This window comes from Cupressus sempervirens, chromosome 10 (assembly GCF_028749045.1).
Source record: "Cupressus sempervirens isolate cs-2001-9-10 chromosome 10, ASM2874904v1, whole genome shotgun sequence".
NCBI lineage: Eukaryota > Viridiplantae > Streptophyta > Pinopsida > Cupressales > Cupressaceae > Cupressus > Cupressus sempervirens.
Window position 1 is genome coordinate 534,862,636 of NC_143127.1, and position 22,937 is coordinate 534,885,572.

At 33.0% G+C, this 22,937-nt stretch overlaps 2 non-coding genes across 2 annotated transcripts; one reads left to right on the forward strand and one right to left on the reverse strand.

Annotated features, from left to right (window-relative positions):
* Positions 1–14,814: 14,814 nt before the first annotated feature.
* TRNAT-UGU (transfer RNA threonine (anticodon UGU)) lies at positions 14,815–14,887 on the reverse strand. The gene has a single exon. It is a non-coding gene; the product is annotated as a tRNA-Thr (tRNA).
* A 1,078-nt stretch (positions 14,888–15,965) lies between these two features.
* On the forward strand, positions 15,966–16,038 carry TRNAF-GAA (transfer RNA phenylalanine (anticodon GAA)). The gene has a single exon. It is a non-coding gene; the product is annotated as a tRNA-Phe (tRNA).
* Positions 16,039–22,937: the final 6,899 nt, after the last annotated feature.

Here is a 22,937-nt window from a genome sequence, read left to right on the forward strand (position 1 = left end):
ATGAATAAAGTATCATCAATGAATATTTCTGCCAACACAATCTTCTTTTTTGGTCCTTCTTTGATATACAAACTAATGTTATTATTTTTTCTTTGAAAATAAATTTGTACCAAGTAGTTATGAAGTCTCTCATACCAAGCTCTAGGAGCTTACTTGAGACCAAATAATGCCTTGTGTAATTTGCAGACCATGTCTCTTTTGCTAGGATCTACAAAACTTTCAAGTTGTTCAATGTAGACTTCATCATCAAGAATGCAGATTTTACATCCATTTGATAAACTTTAAATCATCTGTGGGCTACATATTCTAGTAATGTTCTAAAACCTTCTAATCTTGAAATAGGAGAAAATTTTTCACCATATTCAATACCTTTTTCTTGAGAATATCCTTTACATACTAACCTTTCTTTGTTTCTAGAAATGTTTCCATCTTTATCTAGCTTATTTCTGAATACCCACTTTGTGCCAATTACATTTTTATCGTTGGGTCTAGGAACAAGAGTCCAAGTTTTATTCTTCTCTATTTGTTCTATTTCCTTATTCATTGCTTCAATCCAACTTTCATTATCCAAAGAATCCTTAACATGTATAGGTTCAAATTCAGTAAGTAAACATGTACCTTTCAATTTGTTTCTTCTCATTGTTTCATTTGATTTGTCTCCAATGATCTAATCAGGTGCATGATGTCTTTTATATCTTGCTAACACAAGTTCTTTAGATTTGGATTTTGTTTCACTAATTTCATCATAAATTTTTTTATTAAGCTTGGGTCCCACTCTCTGTGACTCAGTTCCATCAAACTCAATTTTCTTCAATAATAGCTCAATAGCCTCTGACTGTGACTTGAGTCCTTTAGACTATGACTCAAGTTGCAATGTCTACAACTTGGTAGCTATTGGAGATTTTGAGGACTTGGGATGTGAAGCCTCCTATCTACCAGATAGATTTGGTAGGGTGTTAGGTTCATAGTAAACAAATCTTCTATAATCCTTAGGATCTTTTTGTCTTTCTTCTTCACTCTTTTCTACAAACTCATCAATTCTCACATGTGCAATTCCTATGATTTTATGAGTAGATAAATTCAAACATTTGTATGCTTTACTTCTATAGGAGTATCCTAAGAATATGCCTTCATCACCTCTGACGTCAAATTTACCTTTCCTAAATTCTTTCAAGATATAAAATTTTCTACCAAATACTTTCAAGTAACTTACATTAGGTTTGTATCCATACCATAGTTCATAAGGAGTTTGATTTGAGTCTTTCTTCAACTATACTATGTTCAAGGTATGTACTATAGTATTGATTGCTTCCTTCCAGTATTTGATTGCAACATTCTTTTCGATCATTAGTGTTCTTGCACAATCCATGATGGATCTATTCCTTCTTTCAGCTCTACCATTCTGCTAAGGTGTACTAGGGGTTGATACTTGTCTTTTAATTCCTCTTTTAATGTAGAATTCATTGAATTCATTTGAAATGAATTCACCACCTCTATCTAATCTCAAACATTTCAACTTCTTTCCAATTTCTTTTTCTACTCTTGCCAAATACCTCTTGAATTTTTGAAAAGCTTCTAATTTTTCTTTTAGATACATTATAGTCATCATTCTAGAATATTCATCAACAAAAAGAATGAAAAACTTACCTCCATTATAACTCTCTATTCCAATAGGTCTACATAAGTCTGTATGCACAAGCTCTAAGACTTCTTCAGAATGATAGTTCTTGCTTTTGAAACTAGTCTTTTCCATCTTACCAATTTGATAGTTTTTGCATAGATCCATATCAGGTTTCCTCAAGCTAGGAATACATGTTACTCTTCTATTTTTTCTTATTTTAACTAGATTATCAAAGTTTACATCACATAATAGTTTGTGCCATAACCAGCTTTCTTCTACTTGAGCAATCAAGCGTGAACTTTCACTGAGATCTAGATAGAATAGGTTACCTTTTGTTTGTTTGCCAGATCTAACCAGATTTCCTTCTCCATCGAGCAATTTGGCCTTTGCATTCATAATTTTCTACCTTGAATCCAATGTTATTCAACTGTGCCACACTTAGTAGATTATACTTTAGTCCTTCAACCCAATAAATATTATCACATATAAGTTCATTGGTCAAAGAGATACATCATTTTCCTTTTATGCAACAAGGTTCATTGTTTTCAAATCTCACACTACCACCATCATAATATTCCATGTGCTCAAACTTTGTTTTATCTCCAGTCATATGATGTGAGCAACCACTATGAGTAATCCATGTATCATTTTTTCTAACATGAGAGATAAGTACCATCTTATCTTCGGATTCATTTTTTACAGCAATATATACCATTTTATCTTCACTATAATTAGAATCTTGAGCTATAAAACAAGATTTATTACCTTTGTCCTTGAATTTCTTATAGTTTTTTAATTCTTTTTTGCCTTTGTACCTATTACTTTTCTTTTCATCATTTTTTTCTCTACTTGGACACCTTGTAGCAAGGTGACAACTTCTTCAAAAGAAAAGCAAATCAGAGGAATCTTAACTTTGTACTTTACTCTACCTTTAGAATATTTCCTTGCAAGTAGAGCTTCAACAACTTCAAGATCATTGTCAAAACTTTCTTCTTCTTCTTCATTTTCTAATTGATTGGTCTTTGATTTCTTATTCCTTTTTTTGAGTGAGAGTTTGGCTTCAAATATATATTCAATACCTTTGGAACTATGAACATAGTCGTCATAGTTATCCAACTCAAAAGCTGTCAATCTTCCAACTAGAGCATCCAAAGCTACATTGCTATTTGGACCACATCTCATCTCTTGAATAGAAGACACTCTAATTGAATGTATCTAGGAAGAAGGTTTTTGAGTACCTTTCTTACAACTATTTTTTCATCAATATCTCCTCCAAATGCTTTGATTGTGTTCAAACTTGCTTTGATTCTTTCCACATATTTTGCAATGTTTCTTATCTCATCTTCATCTAATCAAATTGTCATCTAAGACCTTCTGTTTTAGCTCTTCTTATATTGGCATCTTCTTTATAGATGGCTTTTAGTTTAATCCACATATCATAAGTTGTAGTACAATCTTTGACTTCATCAAATTTAGCTTAATTAAGAGCAGATGCAATGTCAATCATCATGATGTTATGATTTTTATTTTCAACAATATCTTCAACTGATAATGTTCCATTAGGAGTTTTGTATTCAATATCAAGATACTTACAACCTGAATCATTGATAGTTGCCATATGTAACCTCATAAGTCCTTCCCATGCTGCAAAATTATCTCAGTTCAACTGGGAATCTCTCTTCTATAAGACATCCTGATCTTTAGCTTAGGTCCTTGAAACCTTCTCTACAAGCACCAAAAGCTCTAATACCAATTGTTGGAAATATAAGAGGAGTAACTGAGAGGGGAGGGGTGAATTAGTTACCACAAAAATAAATCCCAAATCCCTTAGATTTCAGTACAAAATAAACTCTAAAAATTGAACTCAATTGTTGCTTGGTTAATACATAGAAAAATGTTGTAACTCGATAAACACTAAAAATGCTCGGCAAATACTTAACATAAAAATTTTAAGATATTATCTATGATTACTATTACTTTAACTTTAGATGCAAAAATATAAGAGAAATAGCATGAACACATTTGACACCAAGATTTAACGTGGAAACCCAATTTGGGAAAAACCACCAATTGCAACTAGTTACTAATTTTCACTCTTCTGAAGTAAGCCTTGTTAGGAGCCAACCCTGTTAAAGGTTACAAAACACATTGTTAGGTGTGATCATGTTAGAGAATTTAATCACCCTATTAGGAGTGGCCTTGTTAGAGGTCTTTGGACAATTTAATAGAAATGCCACCTTGTTAGAGGATTTACAAATAGCTTTTAAGCCAATTCTGTTAAGAGATTTTGATCACTACTACAATGGTTAGAAAGTAACAATGAGATGACTTGATCTCAAATGCAACTAAATTTTTTATTACAGATCTTAATTCTACCTTGTATACTTGACCCTTCTTGATCAAATGTATATTTTCAACTTCACAAGGATATTCTTCTTATCCTTCTTGTTCGCTTCCTCTTAGCACCATTAAATCTTCAATTATCTTCCATGCATTCACACACACTTTTAATTCTCAACTTGACCTTCTATTTATATCTTTCATATTGTCAAGTTGGCTAGAATATAACTTAGAACAATTAATAGTCATCTCCTTAGTCAGCTAGAACCAAGAGACAAATCAATTGAACTTAATATGCCAAAACAAGAAAATCCTTTGTTAGTCAACCCTACTTGATAGACACTAACTCAAAAATGATTTTCATGTGTTAACCAAGTGAACTCAGTCAACACTGCATATTCAAAAATTTCCTTTGGTAACCAAGTGAGCTTAGTTAACACTGGTTCCATCCAACATTTCCTTCATAAACTAAGTGAGCTCATTTAACACTCAACTTTCGCAAACTTTCCTTTGGCAATGAAGTGAACTTGATAGATATTGTCTTCTAAATTAGGAAAACTCTGAAATGCTTGGCAGACATAGAAAGTTGTCTTCAATGCCCAAGTAAGCTCGGCATACATTGACTGGTAATAACATGACATTTTGTGTAACATCAAAGACAATACACAATTAATTGATTGTTGCAATAGTTTGGCCAACCTAACATAGTTATAACACTTAATACCCAGATATGTAAGTTTTGAGAGAGCTTGGGTGTGGAAGCTACAAGAGATGTTACCTCACTTATATGTTTGAAGGTTTATAATGGAGTCTGTAGTGTTATAAAATGTGTACTTGTACTTATTAAGTTTTTTTTTTTTTCATAAGATAGAGTTATTTTTAAGGATCAATTTTCCCTCTTTCCTATTATTTGTACATAAAAAGAAAATTGTGTTCCAATGAGGATTTTTTTTCTGATGTCCAAATATTAAATCTTTCTAGAGGAAATTTTAATTTTTTTATTAACACAATTATTTTGATTATCATTTGTAGGCATCATATGATACATTGGGATCATTACTCCGATGTCTTTTAAACTTAAAATTATGTCCACCAGAGATGGTCATTGGTCTTTCAAAGATGAAATTTTATAAATAACTTTAAAGGACAAACCTTCATAACTTAATGTCTTATTTAATCATGTGAACAATACAAAGCTAAGAAATTTTCTTGATAGTTTATCTATTTGACCTTGTAAACAACATAGTACTAAGCTATTTCCTTGATAGTTTATCTAAATTTGAAATCTGACATGGATACAATCTCTTTCTATTTCCTTAGTTCTATATCAAAGATGAACATTTATAATTTTCTTCAACATAATTTTTTCTTGGATGAGATACAAATTAATTATCTAATATTAATCTTATGGAGATTTCACTTCTCTTTTGTTGAATATACCAAATAGGAGATTTTAATATTATTGGATTTAAATTTTTCTTAACCTTAATGCCTTATATCTCCCTTTTTTGTTTCTTGAATAATCATCCCAATGCTTTAACCAAGAAACAAATGGAGATAGAAATTCCCCCTTCTTAAGCTTCCTAGATGATCTAAAGAACTCATGCAACTTAGTGTATTGATCAATATTCAAAATCGAGGGCTATAAACATGACTTTTTTTGGATATTAGATAATAGTTGTCCAATATTTATTTTATGGCCATTTCTTCTCTTTTATTAGCTATACTAAATGAGATTTCATGTCATGTTCAAACTATTGTTTTAGTTTTCAACTTATATTTGGTGCAACTTTAATGTCTTTGTATCTCCCCTTAGCATTTTCTTCTTGAGTACTCATCCCCAATCTTTCAATCATTATTTTGAAAGGAATGGGATAGGTCTCATTTTCTAAGTCTCCTAGATTGTGCAAAGAAGCCATGTGGATGAAAATTGACCAATACTATGAATTTAGGGATACATGTGGCAATTATGAACTCAATTGAAACATTTTTGCAAAATCCAAACCTTTCCATTACTATAATTAAAAACTTTCAATTCACTTCATCATTAGCCTTCTTGATATCTAATTTATAACTAGCACTCTTGATATTTTTCTAGTTTTGATAGTGAGTATGGCTTCATGAACAATAATGATTGCATATGTGATTGTTTGGTCTAGAGTAAAAGAAATTCTCTAAGATTAGGTCTAGTACTACACATTGATTTTATTACTCATTTCCTTGGATATTGTTTTATCTAACACATAAATATTTTTTGGAAGTCATACATAGTTTATTCTCTAAAATTATTTAGGACCAATGTGATATAAAGTTTTCTCATTTATTTTAGTGTTAAAAATATCTTTCCTAACATTCAACTATATATGATCAATTATATTCTAGTATTTATATAAAACTAGCTAACAAACCTTTAAGATCTATGGATTTATAGTGTCATTTGAGAGACTACCAAACTGACTTTATTATCTATTCAAAAAATTTAATTTGGACTTTGTTGTGTTCTTTTGTTATTTTTCATGGAATATTCCTAGGAAAATCCAATTGTGACTAGTAATTTGTGTTGTTAGTAATTTTCAATGGAAATTTGAAGAAGTTTATAACCATGTCACTTATTTCTTCTATGTCCTCTATTACTCTAACAATGATTTTCATACACAATAACATTTCTATATTTCTCACAATGTTCATTGTATTATACAAAATATTTTGGTGTTCATATCTTCCACTTTGCGCCAAAACTTTACATTTATATATCTAATATATATGTCCTCTCACGTGCAACTATTTTAATGTGTCAACCTTTTAAATATTTCTCCTTCAAGCGATTTTTTTATCCATCTCTTCATCATGAATTCATTGAGGAAGTATAGCCTTGCCTCCACTTTTGTTGTCTTCTAAGGCATTCTTAAAATCAGTTTCATCTAAATTCTTTTAAATATTTGATATGGATTGACCTTTTATAGAAATTAAATAGTTTCCCTTTGATCTTAGAGGCATAATTCTATCGTTCTTTGATATTCTTTTATCAACTCTAGATGACTCATCCACAAACTTTTATTTTGAATGGACAACTTATAAGTTTAGATTCAAGTGTGAAATTAAGAAATGATGAAAAGTGATCAAACCCTAAGATTGAAAGTATAATTTGAGATGAAATTGGATATGGGATTAATCACCATAAAATAAATTTGGTTTAGTATAATCTACAATATTTTTAATCCTAGCCTCCATTTTAATATGTTCTTGCTACCTTGAAATGGGCCCCCATTTGAAGCTTAAGAAAGTATCTTTTGTTAGGGCCCAATATATATTCCTTTTTAGTGCAAACAATAGACATTCATCAATGAGTTTCAAGGGTTTCTCTATCAAAAACTTGGGGACCTCGTACTTTTGAATCTCATAAATTTGTAGAGAGATTGTTACCCACTTCATTTCACCTATTTTCAATACTTTTTCTTATGTATGCACCTCACCTATTAGTGCCATAATATCATTATACGCCCTTTTAGAAACACAAATGAATTTACTACCTTCTTTGAGTACCCCATCAACCCATTCATCAAAGGCTTCCGCCAAGGCCTTCCCCCTTTGAAGCTTGCAAGGGAGGTAGGATCAAATGTATGTGGTGCCTGAGCAAGAGTTTGAGTGCCTAAGCTGCTAAAAAAGTGTTAGTGTAATCTTCCATAGCCTTTATGATTTTCTTCAACTCCTTATCTTCTTCCATGTTCGATTTAACATTCATTTTTCTAACACTTCAAAATGATGATTATTGGTCTCCATGTTAGCATAGATCACTCACAAAATATATACTAGGAGGAGGAATAATAAGATCCCTCCATAAGGGAAATCCAATTGGCACAAGAGAAAAGTACCAATGCATGATCTCCCTAATGTGAGGATACATTGGATTTTGTTCCTCCTTTCCCTAAGAGAAATAATCATTAAGAAATAAAATCAGTTATGTAACTTGGTTTGTGAAATAATGAGATATGAAATAACAAATAGGGAAAGATTTGTACCTAGATGTACACCCTAATATAATTTGTCAAATTGAGTTTGAAACTGGAACATACCTAGATCCGAGGTCTAAAAGTTAGAAAATACAAGTCTAGAAAGCCTTAAGGTCCTAGGTCAAGGTCAAGATGGAGGGTTTTGTTAACCCCAACCAATAATACCAATAATTTATACATGAAAGACTCACATTAGTTTTTTTGTTTTCATTGATGTTAAGCTTGAATCAGTAAGACATTATGGTAATTTAGTAGAGTGCCATATCATTTGAATGATGAAGAGGATTTTAAGAAAGTATGTTGATGAAGTTTTGATAAGTGTATGGATTTCAAGTGACACTTCATGAATTTGACTTTGATAAGTATAATGTTGGTTTGATTGTTTTACATGATTCAATTAAGTGTTGAGATCATGTATGAGCAAGTTATGAAGTTATGAAGTAAGAAGATAGTTTGGTTGGTGAATGAAGAAATCAATGGTAACTGAGCTACTATAGTTATCACCAAGCATTTATAGTTATAACCAAACTTATGGACAGAAGCAATGAATGAATAGTATTGAGAGAGTAAGGATAGTGTTCACTAGAGCCTAGTGTTGATTGAGTGAATGAAGTATCAACTAAGAGAAGGAAAAGAATAATAGTTTGAAGAAGGATTGATTTGAGGCCAAAATTTGATCAAAATATGGATTGTTTGAGAAGTTTCAAAAATAAGGATGACGTTAGTATGAGATAAATACGGCTAGAAAAATTCAAAGAAGATCTAATGAAGGATATTTGATGATTTGAATTGAAGAAAAAAATCAAGGTGAAGGTGTAAAACCCGAGTGTCTAGATTCAATGAACCTAAGCTAGATGAAGATAAAACAAATGTAATCAAGTAGAAAACATGGAGGAATCCACTGAAGTAGGAAAATTTTATGTGTATGTGAGTGAATTGACTAGAAAAAAACAAAAGGAAGGAAGAGGCTAAATAGAGAATGAAGATTGAGAAAAAATAGAGATATGACCAAGAAAAGCAAGTTGCTAATCTTAATAGATTATTTATTATAACTCTGAAATCATTGTAGAAAAAACCTATTAACCAAGTAGACCTAACAAGTTTTATATGTAAATCCAATTGCATGGTAGCATTGAGTTTAATGTTTGTAAGTCCTTTAAAGAAGGCCACTCTAAATATTAAGGAGTGATAAGTTCTAGATGATATTTGTTGCAAATCCTCTAACAAGGTCACATTTGAAAATGTGTATGTAACCTTTAACAAGGTTGGCTCCTAACATAGTTCACTTTAGAAAAGTATAATTTTTTGGTTTTATGTCCTAGGTGGTTCTTCCCTTAACAAGGTTTTCAAGTTAAAAACTTGTGGTAGATTGTCCTCTTGGATTTACATTTCCATTAATAGATTGAAATTCAACACATTCCTTTGATAATTAAAATTCAGAAGAATTTTTTTTTTCATTCAATTGGTCTTCTGAGATTGAAGTTAAAAAAAAGTGAACTATGGTTTATATTCAAGTTCTTTGCCTAGTGATTGATGGTAAGCGTGCACTATCTCTAAAGGGTTTTGATTATCTTGAAGTGAATATTGAATTAACTCTATTATGTCCAATAGGAGTAAGGAATAGGTCAAATATAATTTCAATAAAGCATATTATTAACTAAAGTCTTCAGAGTTCTTTATCATACTCCAATGCTCTACAATTCCTAAAACATATACTTGTTCAAAATATTTAAAGGATTCAATCAAGTATTCAAAAAGCATTAATCTTTCCATATATGGATTCTCCTTGGGAATAACTTTCTATCCCAAGAGAATCATGTTATAAAATCTACATAAGCCATATCAATTAATCCCCATTAGGCTTATGCACCTAGGTTAATAGATCCTAAAGTGAAGAGGATTTGATCTCTAAGTATCAATCCTAGTCATTGGCCAAATTGTGTTGGATTATCCAACATTAAGTAAGCAAGGTTCATAGGTTTTTCCACCAAAAATTTGAGGAACCAACAAATCAAATGAATCACAATGAGATAGAACATCACTTGGTCAAAGGGAATAAGCCCTCAAGACCAAGGTTCCTAGCTCTACATCCATGCACAAAAGGTGCAAAGAAAAAAATTAAAAACAAAACAAAAAGGAAAAGATATGACAAAGGGATCAGTACTAAAAACAAACCAAAATCAACTAGTGAGAGAGACCTCGGCTAAAGAAACATCTCACCCACTAATATTATATTTGGAAATCCATTATAAGAACATAAATAGTGACATAATAAATGCAAGAGAAACATCCTTAATAAACATAGCATCTAGATCTATCTCTACTAGCATGAAATCAAAAGAGAGAGAAGTGATTACGTCACCAGATAGAGTGCCCACCTTATTGTGAAACACCAAAAGAGATGTAGTAAAAGTTGGCATCGAATGGTCTAGCAGGGTGGTAACCTGCTAGTCAACCCACCAAAGTTACATCCATTTGTATCACCATGGCATGGTCCTGTGTAAAAAGGTATTACTCATGTATGGATTCAACATATTTTTCTTGAATGCATTACCTATATTGGGACTTAGCAAGTTGTTATGCATTACCCAAATATAATATTTAGCATTTATATGCCTAGATGTGTTACCCATGAATGAGCTTTAGAAAGTTTACCTACGTTACTCATTATGAGATTTGGAATATGTGTTTGAGTGTGCAAAAAAGAGATGAACTAACAAGGCATAGATTTGAGAATGACTTAGAAAGCATACCTATCAACTAGGGCTAAAGTAATCTAAGTCATGCTTAGAATCTATATTGGCTACCCCATGAGAGAAAGACTATATATAAGAAGGGCATATGTATGCCCCCTCCTTATCATGTCTATATCAAATAGGCATGAGAAGGAAGACAAAGAGGATACCTACTTTACACAACAAGGAGATGTCTTTAAACAACAATGTGGACTATATTCATAAAGAAGAGCCTTTCCTCTTACAATCTAAGAATACAGACAATCATGAAAAAGATATATCACTTATGGAAAGAGGATCCTCAAATGGGAGAAATCTTAATCAAAATATGTTCACCTAAGAGGAGTTATTGATCAAGATAACATATATGAGAAGAGAAGGAAGGAAAGAAGAACAAGAATGCACCTATTCATCCCCCTATAGATAAAATAGGGATCCTTGGATGAAGGATAACAATCTCCAAGTAAGGGAAATTGTATATAATGGACATAGCTTTACTTGAGAAAGAAGAGGTGAGGATGTAGGACATGAACCTCTTGCAAAAGAGAGTCCATAATCAAGACACAATTCTTCATAAAGAAAAGAACAATGTTACATAATAAATAAGTTCCATGTAAGCTTAAAGAAAGTAGATCCTCTGAGAAAAAGATAAAGAATGCACAAATCTTCTTTCCCCCCAAGCGTGAGCCAAGAAAAAAAAAGATTTATAGTGGATCATATAACCAGATATTGAAGAATATAAGGATGATTTGTAAGAAAAAACCAATAGCCATGCACAAAATGCAAGCACCCAATATCCAACAAGAGAAACATAATACTACACTATAGAGGAGTAATCAAATCTAAGCAATATAAGAATGCCAGAAAAGAGTAACATAGATGAAAGGAAGCTATAGAAGATCATTATATGAGAAGCATTTAGATTGATTATATGAATGATACTATACTAGAAAAAAAAAAACACATGGTTAGGCATGTAACAAAGAAAAATATATCCACATCTGAAAATGTTCCATAAAACAATACCAATCTATAGGAACAAAAGATGTCATTATAACATCTAAAGAATATCATAGCAATCCATAGAATGCAAGAAGATGTAACATATAAACATAATGCAAAAAAAAAAAGAAAAAAAATAGAAGTTGTAATAAAGAAGAGATAACAAACTCCTCTTCTCAAGTAAGATTTCAAACAATGCCCATGTATAAGAAGAAAGAAAAGAAGGAATCACTGCCCCCTACAAGAAAAAGAGACTTCTCAGAAGATTTCAAATACACAGTATACAATATATTGTGTTATCTACTCCAATAAGTGAGAAATAAGACTAAGTGAAGGGTATGTGCAAGATCATGGTCAACCAAACTATGTGCTTAAGTGGCAGTGAAAAACCAGCAAATCAGGATCATGTCAACTTGATGCATAATTTTAAAGTAGTAATAAACTTTATATCAAAAAGTTGTAAGAAAATAATATATATTAAATTTAATTTAGTTTCTAAATTACTAGGCCTTATTTGAAGAAAAAAATGTTTGGTCAAAATTTTGGATTTTAATGCAGTACTACAAAAGATTCATGACAAAAATAAGAAGTAGGTGTATGTCTAACCACCTTAATAAAAATCAAATGATAATTTTTTTTAATAACATTTTATATATAAAAATTACACTCATTCCCTGATGTGACACATATTTTTCTGTATTTTTATTCCAAATAAATAATAAATTATGAATTTTCTACTATACCATTTTTAGAATTAAAAACTCTTGTGTCTGACCACCATGACTAATTTCAAAAAATAAAAATTAAATTATTATTTTTTCTTCCTTTATAGTAGTTGAAGCATAGAATATGACACATCTTTTGGATTTTAAAAATATTGTATGGTTTGAAAGTTATAGCTATTTTTCAATCATTATGTCAATCAACACTTTGTAGCTAACTCCATTAGAAAATAAGTAATAATTACTTACTAAACTCGCAATCTAACAAACATTATATCGATGAAAAGCTGAGAAAATTATCAAGAAACCCTTTTTCAATTCATCAAATTTGGATGAAAAAAGTCATCAGCTACATGGCCGAAGTCAAAAACAAACAATAACAGGCCAAAAACACATTTTTGGGACATTTTTTGTGTTGACCATTGAGGGTTGGCATCTAAAGAAAAACCAAGCCTAATCAAGTAGGATACCTAATTTTCCCAAAAAAAAAAAAATTGAAAATTAGATTTTTTTTTTTATTTTTTAAAATTAAAAATTATTTTTTTTTTCATTTTTTTAATAATAGTATGACCCCTTTTTAGGATCCTTAGTATGTCTTTTTAAAGGCTTTAGGATCCTTAACCATATATATAATAGTTCTAAAGGATCATAAGGGGTCATAGGGCACGACCCCAATGATCAAACGAGTAAGTAAACGGCAAATTGGCATAAAATGAAAAAATGATGATTGATTGTGTTTGTGCATACTTATTATATAAGTATAGAATCTATTGAACATATCATTATGATAGAATTTGTGTCATTATGGTACAATTTGTACCATTAATTAACTTACCGACCGAAGAATTATTAAGAATAATTATAGGAAATTATTCTATAATAATTATAGAATCTATCAATAGATCTGGCTTAATTTCACAATTGGATCAGGCAATAAAAACTCTAATATTCTAAAAGAATAATATTAGATTGATGAAAGAAAATAATATCTTGAAATAAGAAGAAAAGCAACTTTGGTAAAATACTCTTTCTTCTGTCTATCTTTATTCAAAAATACTTGACTTATGTAAAAGTCAGTTATCTCATTTTTGGGCATGAATTAGAAAAAAACTTGTTGTTTTCATTTTGTCAACAAATAAAGGTGTAGGAAAGATGGCTGAGCGGTTCAAGGCATAGCATTGGAACTGCTATGTAGGCTTCTATTTACTGAGGGTTCGAATCCCTCTCTTTCTGTATATTTGTATTCTTTTTTGCATCGTTTTATCATTAATCTAAACCTGATAGGATGGTTTCATTTTCCCACAATCTCCTTCCATTTCGGGGTAGAGAAAAAAATATTGAAAAAAAAAAAAGAAATATTGAATTGAATAACAATGACATTGTTATGTAACATACAAAGGAACAAATGTGCAGAAATCCTTTCTTTTCATTCCCTTAAAATTGGGAATAATTTAAACTCGACAGGAATAGTATTCTATGACCAATAATTCATTAATCTTCAAACTGATACGCTTATTATCTATTTTTTTTTTACTAATCCACTATATTGTGACTTTTTTTTAATCCGATTTAAATGGGGGGGCACCCTCATTTTATCCTTTTGAAAAATCTCTATATTTTTCTTCACTATATTTCTCAATCCTTGTTTCTCTTTTATAGAAATTAAATCTTGGGGTTTGCAACGCTAACTTGGTATATCTACTATATGACCCTTGACTAAGATATGCCTATGGTTGACTAATTGTCTGGCTTTAGGAATAGTAAGCGCCATACCCAATCGAAAAAGGATATTATCCAAGCACATTTCCAATAATTGTAATAGAACCTGACCTGTTGATCCCTTGGCTCTTCTAGCAATACGAACATATTGAAGTAATTGGTGCTCTGGAAGTCCATAATGAAAACATAATCTTTGTTTTCTTTTAGACGGACAGGATATTGAGAAGATTTAAGAGGTTTAGAATTTTTTTTTTAATAGGCTTTTGAATTCTGTTGGGTGTTTTCTTACTTAGTCCTGGTAAAGTTTTGAGACGACTTATTATTTTTAAATGAGGTCCGCGATAACGGGACATAAAAAACTCCTTATTTCAAGAAATGACATAGACATAAATTAATGTTGGAAAGAGGAATAATATAAACAGCACGAATATTGGAATGATTTTATATACAGAGAGAGAGAAAAATTATCTTCAATTTGAAAATAAAAATATTGTAGAGAGAAAAAAAAGATATGTTTCAATCATTGATTTCGTTTCTAGTTGGAATGAATCATGCCATGACAGACCCGACAAGCTGACGATACAAAAGTTAAGAGCCTTTTCCTTATTTCATAGATTTTAACGATCTATGGTTGATAATGGTAAGAAGTGGAAAGAATAAAAATGAGCCAGCTATTGGGATCGAACCGATGACCATCGCATTACAAGTGCGACGCTCTCACCTCTAAGCTAAGCAAGCTCATATGCATGCAATATGTAGTCACATGCTTATTGGCTGAAAAGATCTCCTCAAAATCGCTAGAATTATACATAGCAAATTGAATTATAATAATGTAATTCAAATTCAAAACATTGCATCAATTTATCTTAATGGATTATTATAAAACAATAATGGGGCGTGGCCAAGCAGTAAGGTAGCAGGTTTTGGTCCTATTATTTCGAAGGTTCGAATCCTTCTGTCCTAGGTGGAACAGTATTATTGAATTGAAAAAAAAAGACTTATAGAAGGAAAAGATGATTTCGATAAGATTCTAAATAGAGAAAGGGATATTTTTGCAGTTTAGGATGGGACGATAACAACATTGCATCAAAAATGTAGAAATAATAAATTGCTCATGCAAATGAAATAATTGATGGGATGCAATTATTGTTTTATGATTTCGTTCTACAAGAAGGGGATATGGCAGAATCAGTAGATGCTACGAACTTAAATTTTTTGAGCCTTGGTATGGAAACTTACCAAGTGATAGCATCCAAATCCAGGGAACCCTGGGATATTTTGAATGGGCAATCCTGAGCCAAATCTAATTTCTAGAGACAATAGTTTCCTTTCCGAGAACAGGATAGGTGCAGAGACTCAACAGAAGCTATTCTAACAAATCAACATAATTTGGATTGGATACAATCCATTTTTGGAAGTCATAATTGTATGAGGATAAAGATAGAGCCCAATTCTACATGTCAATGTCAACAACAATGAAAATTGGAGTAGGAGGAAAATCTGTTGGTTTTATAGATCGTGAGGGTTTGAGTCCCTCTATCCCTAGGTTATCTATTTATTTTCGATTTGTTAAGTGTCTTAGAACATAAGAAGTTTTAATTGTATGATCAATGTCTGCTTCTCTTCGATATACATCTTTGTCTATAACTGTATATAACATACACAAATAATACACAATATATATTGTGTATTATTTATTGTATAAATAATGTTTTTAGTTGTATCGTTGCTTCTACTCATTCAAATGTTGTCTTTTACCCTTTTTTCTAGTTGACAGGAGTTTAGTTACTGTGCTAGTATGATGCACAGGGGAACAACCGAGATAGCTTAGTTGGTAGAGCAGAGGACTGAAAATCCTTGTGTCACCAGTTCAAATCTAGTTTTTGGCATATACACTTTGTATAAGTATGAAAAAGGATAAGTAGATCTTATTTTATATTTATTTAAATATAAAAAATAAATAATATTGATTATTTACGAATAGTCATCAGTAATTATATGTTATTGAATTAATAGGGAGTTCGTCCAAGTTATTTCAAAGGGGATAAAAACTACTTGAAATAACTCGAACTAGAGAGCAATTTTCTCAATTTCATTCATATTAATATCTTCTCATAAAGGTAGAAATAAATAGAAACTATTATATAGTTTATAGTTTCCAATTCCTTTGGAAGATTCTATATATAAATGATTTTGATTAATATAAAGATTTAGAAAAAATAGCTTCCACCTTAGCACTATATAAAAATAGGACTAGATCGGGGTAAAGACCAATACCTATAATTGGTAGAAAGAGGCAGATCAAAATAAAAAGTTTGTGTGGTCCCGAATCTTTAAAATAAGGATTGGGGACATTAAAAACCTTATATCCATAAAACATTCGACGTAACATGGATAACAAATAAATGGGAGTTAATATCATTCCAATTGCCGCTATTGCAATAATAATGATCTGAAAGGTCGAAGAATAATTATGATTAGTAATTATGCCCAAAAATATCATAAATTCTGCTACAAAACCACTCATTCCTGGGAATGCAAGAGAAGCCATTGAAAAGCTACTAAACATAGTAAATATTTTAGGAATTGATATAGCAATTCCTCCCATTTCATCAAGAAAAAGAGTACGTATCCTATCATAACTTGTTCCTACTAAGAAAAAAAGTGCAGCGCTAATTAATCCATGAGAAATAATTTGCAAAATGGCTCCATTGAGACCTATATATGTCATGGAACCAATTCCTATAATTACAAAACCCATATGAGATATTGATGAATAGGCTATCCTTCTTTTCAAATTGCGTTGACCCATAGAAGTTAGAGCTGCATAGATAATTTGCACTGCTCCTATGATAATCAACCATGGCGAAAACAAAGAATGAGCGTGAGGTAACAATTCCATATTGATCTGAATCAACCCATATCCTCCCATTTTCAATAGAACTCCGGCCAAAAGCATACATGTACTATAATGTGCTTCCCCATGAGTATCCAGTAACCAGGTATGTAAAGGGAAGATTGGTAATTTTATAGCATAAGCGACCAAAAATCCTAAATATAATAGCATTTCAAGTGTGATGGGATAATCGTTTTTAGCTAATAATTCAAAATCAAATGCTGGTCCATGAGATCCATAGAGACCCATACTTAAAGCTCTCATTAAAATAAAAATGGAACCACCTGCGAAATACAAAAGAAATTTTGTGGCTGAATAGAGATGTCTTTTTCCCCCCCACATGGATAAAAGTAAGTACACTGGAATTAGTTCCAACTCCCACATGAGAAAGAAAAGAAGAATATCTCGAGAAGCAAATAATCCCAATTGTCCGATGTACATTGCCAACATCAAGAAATATAATAATCGCAGATTTTGAGTAACTGGCCAAGCAGCTAAAGTAGCTAAAGTAGTTATAAATCTCGTTAATAAAATAAGTCCAATGGAAAATCCATCAATTCCCAGTTTCCAATAAAAATGAATAAGGCTTATCCAGTTATAATCCTCTTCCAATTGGATTAATGAATTATCAAAATGATAATGATCACAAAATATATAGCTCATTAAAAGAAGATCTAATAAGCAAATACCTAGAGTATACCATCGAATCATTTTATTTCCTTTATGGGGAAATAAAGGGATTAATAACCCCGCAGATATGGGCAAAATAACAATTATTTTTAACCAAGGTAAATTACTCATAATGAAGAGAAAAGAGACTTTCTATATCAAAACCCATGCTTTCATTTTTGGGTTGAGTATGGGTTTTGATCAGTGAAAGAGGAAAAGGAGAATGAAAAATATGTATGGGTCCTAGGACCCATTCAATCACAATATGTGTGCTTATGGGTCCTAGGACCCCTAACTACATAAATGATGTGATCTAATGGCTCAAAAGGGGTTCGAGAATTCCCTATAACCTCTTTTGACTCATTCAATGATATTAAGTGTGCTTAGGGGTCATAGGCTACTCTATTACCCTTTTTGACTCATTCGAACACATGTTATATGTTGTCTAGGAACCATAGGGAACTTTATGACCCCATTCGACCCATTCAAACACATAATGTATGTCCCTAGGGGTCTAGGACCCTTAGGAACATATGTTGTCATATAATGAATTGAAAGGGGTTATAGGGGACTCTATGACCCCTTTTGACTCATTTGAACACATGATATGTGTTCAAAGGGGTCCTAAGACCCCTAGGAACATATTTTCTAATGTAATGGTTCATAAGTGGTCATAGGGAACCCTATGACCCCATTAGAAAAATTGAGACACACGATATATGCCACTAGGGGTCCTAGTACCCCTAGTAATATTTTTTGACACATAATGCATTGAAAGGGGTCATATGGTATTTTATAACCCCTTTTGACTCATTCGAACACATGATATATGTTCCTAGGGGTCCTAGGACCCCTAAGAACATATGATATCATTTAATGGGTCAAAAGGGGACATAAGGCACCATATGATTGCATTTGACACATTCAAACACGTGATGCATCTTCCTAGGGGTCCTAGGACCTCTAGGATCATACATGATCATACAATGGGTCAAGAGGGGTCACAGTATACCTTATGACCCATTTTGATCCATTCAAACACATGATGTATGTCCCTAGGGGTCTTAGTACCCATAGCAACATATGTTTTCATATAATGGGTTGAAAGGTATTATAGGGTACCTTATGACCCCTTTGAATCCATTAAAACACATTATACGGGTACCTAGGGGTCTAGTACACCTATGAACATATTTTCTCATATAATGGGTTGACGAGGGCCATAGGGTACTCTTTGGCCCCTTTCAACTCATTTGAACACATGATATATGTTCCTCAGTGTCCTGGGACCCCTAAAACATATGATATCATTTAATGGGTCAAAAGGGGTCATAGGGCACCCTATGACCCCATTCAACCCATTAAAATACATGATGTATGTCCTGAGGGGTCCTAGGACCCCTAGGAAGATATGTTGTCATATAATGGGTCAAGAGGGGTCAAAGCATACCATATGACCCCTTTAGATCCATTCAAATACATGGTGTATGTCCCTAGGTGTCATAGTACACCTAAGAACATGTGTTGTCATATAATGGGTTGAAAGGGGTCCTAGGGTACTCTACGACCCTTTTTAACTCATTTGAACAAATGATATATCTTCTTAGGGGTCTTAGATGTTCTCATTTAATGGGTCAAAAGAGGTCATAAAGCACCCTATAACCCAATTCAACCCATTCAAACACATGATGTATATCCCTAAGGGGTTTAGGAGCCCTAGGAACATGTGTTGTCATCTAATCAGTTGAAATGGGATATAGGGTACTATTTGACCCCTTTCAACTCATTCAAAAAAATGATATATGTTCCAAGGGGTCCTAGAACCCTTGGGAACATATATTCTCATTTAATGGGCCAAAAGGGATCATAAGACACCTTATGACCCCACTCGACCCATTAAAACACATAACGTATATCCCTAGGGATCCTAGGACCCCTAAGGACATATGTTGTCATATAATAGGTCAAGAGGAGTCATATTGTACCCTATGACCCATTTTGATCCATTCAAACACATCATGTGTATCATATAAAGGGTTGAAAGGGGACCTAGAGTACTCTATGACCCCTTTTGACTCATTTGAACACATGATATATGTTCCTAGGAACAAATGTTCTCATTTAATGGGTCAAAATGGGTTCTAGAGTACTCTATAACCACTTTCAACTCATATGAACAATTATAATATGTCCTTAGGGGTCCTAAGACCCGTATGATTATATGTTATCAATAAATGTGTCAAAAGGGGTCATAGGTTATCCTATGACCCCTTTTGACCCATTGGACAAATAAAATAGGTCTCTAAGGGTCCTAGGACCCCTATGGACACATGTCATAAAATATGTCGAAAGGGGTCATAGGTTATCCTATCACACCTTTCAACCCATTCGAACAAATGAATTAGGTCCTAAGGGGTCCTTGGACTCCTAGGGACATATGTTGTCATGAAAAACATCAAAAGGGATCATAGGATAACCTATGACCCCTTTCAACTCATTTGAACAAATGAAATAGGTTCCTAGTAGTCCTAGGACCCCTATGGACATATATTGTCATGAAGTGTGTTGAAAGGGGTCACTAGTTATCTTATGACCCCTTTTGAACCATATGAACAATTATAATATGTCCCTAGGGGTCCTAGGGTCCTAGGTTATCATGAAATGTGTCAAAAGGGGTCATAGGTTATCATATGACCCCTTTTGACCCATTGGAACAAATAAAATAGGTCCCTATGGGTCCTAGGACCCCTATGGACATATGTTATCCTAAAATGTGTTGAAATGGGTCATAGGTTATTCTATCACTCCTTTAAACCCATTTGAACAAATGAATTAGGTCCTAAGGGGACCTAGGACTCTTAGGGACATTTTTTTTCATGAAAAACATCAAAATGGGTCATAAGATAACCTATGACCCCTTTTGACCCAATTTTCACAAATGAAATAGGTTCCTAGTAGTCTTAGAACCCCTAGGAACATATGTTATCATGAAATGCATTCAAAGGTGTCATAGGTTATCTTATGACTAACCTATGACCCCTTTCGACCCATATGAACAATTATAATATGTCCCTAGGGGTCCTAAGGTCCTAAGTGATCATGAAATGTGTCAAAAGGAGTTCTAGGTTATCATATTACCCTTTTTGACCCATTGGAACAAATAAAATAGATCCCTAGGGGTCCTAGGACCTCTAGGGACATATTTTATCATGAAATGTGTTGAAAAGGGTCTAGGGACATACGTTGTCATGAAAAATATCAAAAAGGATCATAGGATAACCTGACCCTTTTAGAACCATTTGAACAAATGAAATAGGTTCCTAGTGGTCCTAGGACCCCTGGGGACATATGTTGTCATGAAATGTGTCGAAAAGGGTCATAGGTTCGACCTATATGAACAATTAGAATATGTCCCTAAGGGTCCTAGAGTCTTAAGTTATCATGAAATGTGTCAAAAAGGATCATAGGTTATCTTATGACCCCTTTTGACACATTGAAACAAATAAAATAGGTCCCTAGGGGTCCATATGTTATCATGAAATGTGTTGAAAGTGGTCATAGGTTATCTTATGACCCCTTTCAACTCATATGAACAATTAAAATATGTCCCTACTAGTCCTAGGACCCCTAGGGACATATGTTGTAGTGAAATGTGTCGAATGGGGTCATAGGTTAAATAGGTCCCTAGCAGTCCCAAGACCCCTACAAAAATATGTTGCCATGAAATGCATTGAAAGGGGTCATAGGTTATCCTATGTCCTCTTTTGACCCATATAAATGATTATAATATGTCACTAGGGGTCTGACGACCCCTTGGGACATATGTTGTCATGATCCATGTTGAAAGGGGTCATAAGTTATCCTATGACCCCTTTCAACTTATTCAAACAAATAAAATAGTTCCCTAGAGATCCTAGGCCCCCTAGAAACATATGTTGTCATGAAATGTGTCAAAAGGGGTTATAGGTTATCTTATGACCCCTTTCAACCCATTCAAAAAAATGAATTAGGTCCTTAGAGGTTTGAGGACCCCTAGGGACATATGTTGTCATGAAGTGTGTCAATGGTCATAGGTTATCCTATTACCCCTTTCGACTCATTTGAAAAAATTTAATAGGTCCCTAGGAGACCTAGGATCTCTAGGGACATATGTTGTAATGAAATGCATCAAAAGGGGTCATAGGTTATCATATGACCTCTTTCCACCCATTCAAACAAATGAAATAGGTCCCTATGGGTCCTAGGATGCCTAAGGACATATGTTGTCATGAAATGTGTCAAAAGGGGGTCATAGGCTATCCTATGACCCCTTTCAACCCATTCGAACATATAGAATAGGTCCCTAGAAGTCCTAGGACCCCTAAAGACATATGTTGTCATGAAATGTGTCAAAGGAGTCATAGGGTACTCTATGACCCCTTTCGACACATTCAAATACATGATATATGTTCCTAGGGGTCCTAGGACCCTTAGGAACATATGCTATCATTTAATGGGTCAAAAAGGGTCATAAGGTAACCTGTGACCACTTTTGGCCTATTGAAACACATGATTTATGTCCCTAGGGGTCCTATGACCCATAGAAACATATGTTGTCATATAATGTGTTGAAAGGGGTCATGTGGTAATCTATGACCCCTTTCAACTCATTTGAACACATGACACATTTTGACCCATTACACGAAAAAATATTCTCATAGGGTTCCTAGGACACCTAGGGACATACATGTGTTCTAATGGGTCGAATGGGGTTAAAGGATATCCTATGACCCCTTTTGACCCATTATATGACAAAATATGTTCTTGTGGGTCCTAGGACTCCTAAGGACAAATATGTTGTGTTCAAATGAGTTGAAAGGGGCCATAGGATAAACTATGACCCATTTCAATCAAATACATGATGACTTATGTTCCTAAGGGTCCTTAGGGACATGAATGTTTTGTTCTAATGGGTAGAAAAGGGTCATAGGATATCCTATGACCACTTTGGACCCATTACATGAAAATATATGTTCCTAGGGTTCTTAGGACGCCTAGGGACACACCTCTAATATTCCAATGGGTAGAAAGGGGTCATAAGGTATCCTATGACCCCTTTTGACCCATTCCATGAGAACATATGTTCCTAGGGGTCCTAGGTCCCTTATCATCATGTGTGTTGTATTCTAATGCATCAAAATCCTATGATCCCTTTTGACCCATTACATGATAACATATGTTCCT